We start from the raw sequence: 7,561 nt of genomic DNA, 5'->3' as shown, positions 1-7,561 counted from the left end.
AGAATACAGCATGAATACATACACTCATCGTCAGTCTAATTGTGATTACTTTTCTATCTACAGAATAATTGTGTTTACTTTCTTATATTGATATCAGTTGTGGTAATTATATCTCTTTTCTTTTATAACATAAAGAAGATTAATATAAAAAGTATAAGACAGAAAAAAGAGAGAGAGAGAGAGAGAGTGACATCTTATACAAATATGATACATATTATACATATATAGACTCGTTCAGTTTGCTTGATACTTTACTAATACAATATTCTGATTTTCAGGTTTGCAAGTAATTGAAGATTTGGAAAACATAAAGAGAGTGCATTAGTGCATTAAAATAATTGTTAATATAATAGATGCAAGTGTCAATTGTTGCTTAAAAACTAGGAGTATATGTTCTGTGATCCCTCCTCCTCGAAATTCGTCGTTAGATTGAGCCATTGTGCTCTATAAAATTTGTTTTTTTAAATTTTATTTATATGACTTTCCTAACGTTGCGCATGTGTGTAACGAGAATTTTAATTGAAATAAAGAGAAATTAAGATAAAACGCTCTGATTTTAGCATTTTTTCATTTTTATGTAAATGTCTAAACAAATGTACATTTTTTTTAATGTTCCTGTGCAATGCAATGAATGAATCGAATGCAATCTCTTTTATACATCGCAACTTTAATTTCTATAATTTTGTACAACTCCCTGGTATCTGTAAATACATAAAAGTTATTAAAAAACATTATAAAGTAATTAGTTTTTCTACTGTCGGTCTTCCTACTGTCGGTAACACTGATGGTAATTTACAATGAAGGTTTTCCTACTGTCGGTAACTCTGATGGTAATTTATCATCAACTCTTCTCGGTCGATAACTCTGGTGGTAACTTACCATTAACTCTTCTCGGTCGGTAACTCTGATGGTAATTTACTATCAGCATTTTTCGGTCGGTAATGCGACTTACCGACTTTATGATTATAAACCAAATTAAACCAAAATTATGATTATATTATAGCAGTCTTTTAATTTTTGTGCATTGTTTAAACAAACGTCCTATAAAAATATTTTATTATAGGAGATTTTATATATAACATATTTAACGTATTATTCATAACGTATTTACTTTTTATATCAACGTTTATGTGTACTAATGATCAAATACGTTTGAACGTACGCAGAGATAAAGAAAAACATGCGAAGGTGAAGGTCAAAGTCAAACGAGGTAACGAGCATTGTCTATGTATACACATCGTCTATCATCGAGTACGCATAGAAAAACATTTCGCGACTGCCATATAAGGTAAATAGGAGGGGTGGGGTGACTCGAGCTACGTCATACCTCTTTCAGCTGTCGGACGCCGTCGAGACAAGTCTCAACTAGTTTCGCTCCACGTAAGAACTTAATTACTCCGTAATTAAAAAATATTTCATTATCAAATTTTGTAATCTAATCAAATTTCATTAACAGGTACATGTAATCATTATCGATGACGTGAATGCATTGAAATTAGGTAAGAAGATCTGTAATTAGAATTATATTATATTATCGATTATATGTATCGATAGTTTCACAAAAATTTCTATCATAACCTCTTATTCTTTTTATGGTTTCAAGAAGACGTTCACCATCGTTCCATGGAAATTATACTAATCAATGGTGGTATATACAACTGCATACATACGTGCAAGTGTATTTCTTTCTTTCTTTCTTTCTTTTCTTTAATTTTATAAATGCATCAATTTCCAAATGGATCGTTCGATGCATTAGAAAATTTTAACTTCTCGTATCGTTAATTAATTGTAAAGTAAATGAAATGATTTATCGAATTAATTATTTAATTACGCGTTGCAATTGTTGTTTAATGTTTTTAATTTAAATTCATTTTAGTTCTTTCGGTATTTAATTCACATAAATAATTCAAGACACAGTCGATTATATTTTATTGTTCAAACGATAATTTATAAATATTGTACTTTGTTTAGTTTTACATTAATGCTATATCTATTCTTTCCTATAAGTATTAAGGCAATTAGCATACTTCTGTAAAAATAACCCTATCGCGATGAAATTTATTCTTTATTCGCGATATTTGTTCGTTTATTTTATCTTTTTTTTTTATATAGTTTACAAGTTTGTGGTTACAATTTTTGAATAATTTTTTTTATTAATAATTAAAGCGTACAAAAAATAGTAGCACGATTCCAGAATTTTTGAAATACGTAGTTTAAATAATTGAATAATAAAACTATATAATATATTTTTATTATTAACATAAATAAACAGAAGTACGCTACGACTTGCTTTAATTAAACTTTGATTTTCAGAGCTTTAGTTGCGATTGCGGGCAATGCAATCATAGAATCAGTGTTCGTTTTGAAAAATGTTGCATTTTTTGTATGCGATCGTATAGATTGCATACAAAACAGTAATTAAATCGTTATATTTAAAATCAATGCAAATAATCTTGTTGAGAAAACAATTTGCTCGGTACGCGATTAGAATCATTAACACACTTTCGGCCAATTCGGTAGAAGAGGATTTGCGTTTCGATTAAAATATTGTCATGGTCGAAAGTGTGAATTAACATCTTTATTTCTTCTGGAACATCTTTATCGACGCATCTGGCTTCGTCTAGATAAATCAACGGTTAGTATTATTTTCTAATCTCAATTATTACTTCTCACATATTCATTTTTTAAATCGTGATTGTTTTTATTCATGTTTCTCATTCATGAAAAATCTTTTGAATGATATGAAACATAATTAATTTTATTTTTAATTTTTAAATATAGATTATAATCATCGATTCAACGATTCAACGATTAAACAATACATCGATTCTACAATACATCGATTCAACAATCATCGATTCAACAATTCATCGATTCAACAATTTAACAATTCATCCAATTTAAATCAACTTCACATCTTTATTTCTTCTGGAACATCTTTATCGATGCATCTGGCTTCGTCTAGATAAATCAACGGTTATTATTATTTTCTAATCTCAATTATTACTTCTCACATATTCATTTTTTAAATCGTGATTATTTTTATTCATGAAAAATCTTTTGAATGATATGAAACATAATTAATTTTATTTTCTATTTTTAAATATAGATTATAATAATCGATTCAACGGTTTAACGATTAAACAATACATCGATTCTACAATACATCGATTCTACAATACATCGATTCAACAATTCATCGATTCAACGATTCGACATTCAACACTCAACATTCAACATGCAACGATTCAACATTCAACGATTCAACGATATATCGATTCTACAATACACCGATTCAACAATTCATCGATTCTACAATACATCGATTCAACAATTCATCGATTCTACAATTCATCGATTCTACAATACATCGATTCAACAATTCATCGATTCAACAATTCATCCAATTTAAATCAACTTCACGACATCGTTCAACCAACAGCGAGGGGGACGAGTGTTTTTGAGCCATCGCAGAACTTCTACTGCCAATTGTTCAGTTTCATTTTTTATTTTATTTTTATGGTAACAATTGGTAACGAGTGAGCGAACAAATTTAAAGTTCCTCCAGTGACCCAATCATGCCGAGGATGAAAGTTCCAATATCGGCACGGGTTCCTGGTTGTATTCGTAGATGTATCTTGTCCAAAGCGAGCATAAGCGACCGTGAGTAGAACCTTTGGTTTTGCTCACGAGTGATTCCCAATATATATGTGATTTTTATATATGTGATTTATTTAGATTAGGCCAGGGTCTTCTTGTTTCATCGGTTTCAATTCACTTAATTAACACTGCAATTAATTATTGTACTTATTTTTTTCTCTTTACGTATTTAATCGTGTTAGTAATGGTGAAATCGAGCATTAATTTACTCGATTTCGTGCCAATAAAAAGCATGTAAAAATTGTTTTATATGCATTGCTTCGTAATTAGTTTTTCAATTGTGATTAGATTTTCAATAATGATCAGTTTTTTAAATCGTGATTAGTTTTTCAAATCGTAATTTACTTCAATATATCGATACTTTGATATTGTTATCAATAAATGAGCAAGAAGACAAACAAAATTCGCGACCGGATAGATTCTGGCAATTAAGTGGTGGTTTAAAACCCAGTTCTTTAATTAGAACAGCCATTTAGTGAAAGAGTCGTCCGAGGTTTTTAAGAAATATCCATCTTTTGTCACCGTTAGAATCACTCTACACTGCACTACCTCGAAACAGTATTATATAATAATATAAAACGTTTCTTATGGGGTATTTTTTTTTTTTTCATTCACTTGCTTAAGTCATTATTCACCAAATGACTTGTAGAGTCCTTAATCCGTTTAGATGAATTTTTATAAAAATGTTTTTTCACGTATGTTAATTATGTTTTATTAGATCAGGATTTTCAGCCTAATATACTAATTCCCCTTTTCTCCCCCCTATGCTCTCTTCGTTCTCATCGATGCGTGTTGCCCAGGTGTTACACGTATGGGTGAGAAAAAGTTTGCATGGGTTTTAGTTTTTAAGTTTTCCTCCTTTGGCGGCTGTCATTGCGTTAGTGATTGCACGATGTACTTACACCAGTGTGTGCGTATCAGGTAGTGTGTATCGTACATCGTTTCGCGAAAGTTTTTTATTAATGCATCATTCAATATTTAAATAAATACTTGTACAGTCACGCGTGATATGTACTTGTATTTTTATACTTGTATTAAATTTTTCTCATTTTTTTTTCCGAATCGTTTCGAGTAGTAGAGTTTTCACATTTATTTGTGGAAATTTAACAATACTTGTATCATATTAGTATGCAGATATATACTAGTATGTACCAGTATTTTTGCATTAGTTATTATTGCAATAATCACTAGCCTTGGCAGACGATTACAGCATGGGGTACGTAACCTTTTAGAATATAAGTTTAGAAAACGTGGTTGAACTAGGGTGTCGGAGGTGCCCCGGGGCATGCTCTCTAGTTTAGGTTTTTTGCACCCTGGTGGTATGCGAATACAGATCCAGCGTGGAATGATTGTGTTGGTGTGTCTGTTTGCACTTTTAAATATAGGTGGAGGGATAGGCAGGTAGCATACTTTTCTGTGTGTATGTGAAAACATTAATTTTAAGTAGGTAAGAACCGGGTACGGCAATAGGTTTGCTTCTATTCGGACGCAACCCTGACGCAATCATGCCTCCGGGGTTTTTGGCTAAGTGTCAGCAAATTTTTACACTTTCCATTATTCCTTATGTCTCCATTTTTTTGCTGATACTATGCATTTTAAGTTAAGATAATTGTATCAAGCAGTTCAAAAATACTTTGCAACCAATGAGAACATTAGATAAATCACCCTCATATCTTTTGAACTTGGCAAAGGATTTTGAATTAGTTTTGATACTTAGTTTTTTAAGTATATTAACACTTGCACCTCGCGATCTTTAGTAATATAATTCTTAATGTTAGAAATAACATACACTTATTCGAATAAATTGAGATTATTACAATTGTTGTAATTTTTTCTTTTTATCGAAACATTGTCACCTTTAATGTGCAACGTGTTAATCCTAGTTTTTAATAGGTTCATCATTCAGAAAAATATATCTGCTGGAGCATTCGATTAAATGTGCTTGTGTAGTTGCGTACGATCATTGAATTCTTTCGAGTTTATTGATCGTCCACAAGCTAGTATAATTACTTTACGGAATTAATTCAATATTTTTTCAATCTATTACACATTTATTTTTTTTTAATTTTATTTTACAAATAAGTAAGTAAATAAAACTTGTGTTAGAAAAAATCGAGACGCACTCAGGTAGGAACGCAGTTGAGTTTGCGTGTTGGGATTCGTCAGTGGCGTTTGGGATGATGCATTTATGAACTTTGTCATATTTCAGTGGTTATATTATTTAGGATAAATCGATACTGTACGTTGCAAGCTCTTACCTCTCGTTAGGTTTAAGTGAAAATAAAAACAAAAACAAAAACGAAAATAAAAAAAATACCAGCGTAAAAACCTGCGGAAATAAAATTACTAATAACTGTGTTGATTCCTTCCCAATTTTCTTTCAGCTTAGATCACAAATGCGTCTCGTATAATAAAATGCGTTTTATTAAACACGAGGGTTTGAGTCTTGTCGCGTATGGTGAGAACAGGTCGGGATTAGGTCGGTTTAGCTCAGGGACGATTTCATTCTTTTAATATAATCCACTGAAATGTGCCAATTTTTATGATGTATCGTTTCAAACGGTAGGGCGTTTTTTGACACGTAATTCTTTTCTTGCGTCGCACGTAGGGAATGCTCCATTGCAGTGGTCAGGGCACGAAGCAAAGAAGAGGCTAAATGCCGAAGAGGCCCCCACAAATTGTGGTATCAAGTGGGCAACTATTCGACTACGAGTTATTTTTCAAAGGATATCTTTGATAATTCTTTGATCAATGGTTCGTGGTCATATCAAAATCCCTTTGTCTACCCCTTTATCACGTTGTCACTTATGCTCGTAGTAGTATTAGTTATAAGTTGTTCCTGAATGGAGATGATGGACCATTCCATCTCCCAACGATGTCCCACACTCGCGTTCGTGAAAAATTAAAAGTCTTTTAAATACTAGAATCTAGATTTTGCTATTTTTATTTAATTAATAGAGTCATTGCATTTTTTTCTATTTAATTAAAAGTCGAGTCATTGCAGTTTTCTCGTTAGATGATATTAAAAGTCGAGTCATTGCAATTTTCTTATTAAATTAGATTAAAAGTCGAGTCATTGCAATTTTTTTATTACATTAGATTAAAACTAGAGTCCCATTGCATTTTTCTTATTAAAATAAATTAATAGTCGAGTCATTGCATTTTTGAAGTATATAAATTAGAGTCTGGTCTTAGATATTTTTTATGAAATTAGAGTCACGTTCGTTTAAATTGTGTGGACGTCCATGGATTGCTGCAGCATGCACAAATAGTGCATTTGGATACAACGATGGAAGAAGAGGACATTCTTGCATTCATGAATGCAGATAAGGACACAAAATAAAGGTTTCACCATTCAGAATGATTCAAATTGAATTAATAAACACATTAATCAAAGTATATAATAATTAAATATTTTAAATATTTCAATATTTCAATTCATTTCTCAATTTAATATATTTCAATTTCTTTCCAAAATATAATAATTTATTGAATATATATAATGTAATGTATTTTTTATTGCATCCCAATGGTTCCAGACTCTTATTTTCACTTTGCTTTACATATCTTTTATCCTATTATACATTTCTTTTTTATGGAATATATGATCGTTGATTTTTTTTTTTTTAATAGTAACAAATTAATAAAAAGAAAATTTGAATCATTCTTATCGAATGCACTGAAGAGTGCATATGAAAATCGCAGTAAGTACATGCCTGCACTAAAAAGTGCATATGAAAATCGCAGTAAGTACATGCCTGCACTGAAAAGTGCATATGAAAATCGCAGTAAGTACAAACATACCTGCTTAACGCAGATGGAAATTCCTGCTAAATGCAGATGAACATACAGTAAGAATATACATTTCTCATTCAGAATGATCAAAAATGAATGAATGAAT

The 7,561-nt window shown here is 30.9% G+C and overlaps 1 long non-coding RNA gene across 2 annotated transcripts; it reads left to right on the top strand.

Annotated features, from left to right (window-relative positions):
* Nucleotides 1–1,281: 1,281 nt before the first annotated feature.
* Nucleotides 1,282–2,823, top strand: LOC122525496. 2 transcript variants are annotated; one of them, XR_006305809.1, is made up of 5 exons: nucleotides 1,304–1,380; nucleotides 1,457–1,499; nucleotides 1,604–1,648; nucleotides 2,314–2,635; nucleotides 2,782–2,823. It is a non-coding gene; the product is annotated as an uncharacterized LOC122525496 (long non-coding RNA). The 2 variants fall into 2 exon arrangements; XR_006305808.1 differs by lacking the exons at nucleotides 2,314–2,635; nucleotides 2,782–2,823 and having other exon boundaries at nucleotides 1,282–1,380; nucleotides 1,604–1,778.
* The last annotated feature ends 4,738 nt before the right edge of the window (nucleotides 2,824–7,561 follow it).

Source organism: Polistes fuscatus, unplaced genomic scaffold, assembly GCF_010416935.1.
Source record: "Polistes fuscatus isolate 324 unplaced genomic scaffold, CU_Pfus_HIC Scaffold9, whole genome shotgun sequence".
NCBI lineage: Eukaryota > Metazoa > Arthropoda > Insecta > Hymenoptera > Vespidae > Polistes > Polistes fuscatus.
Note: the sequence above shows the minus strand (reverse complement) of the source record. Positions and strands in the feature narration are given on the sequence as shown.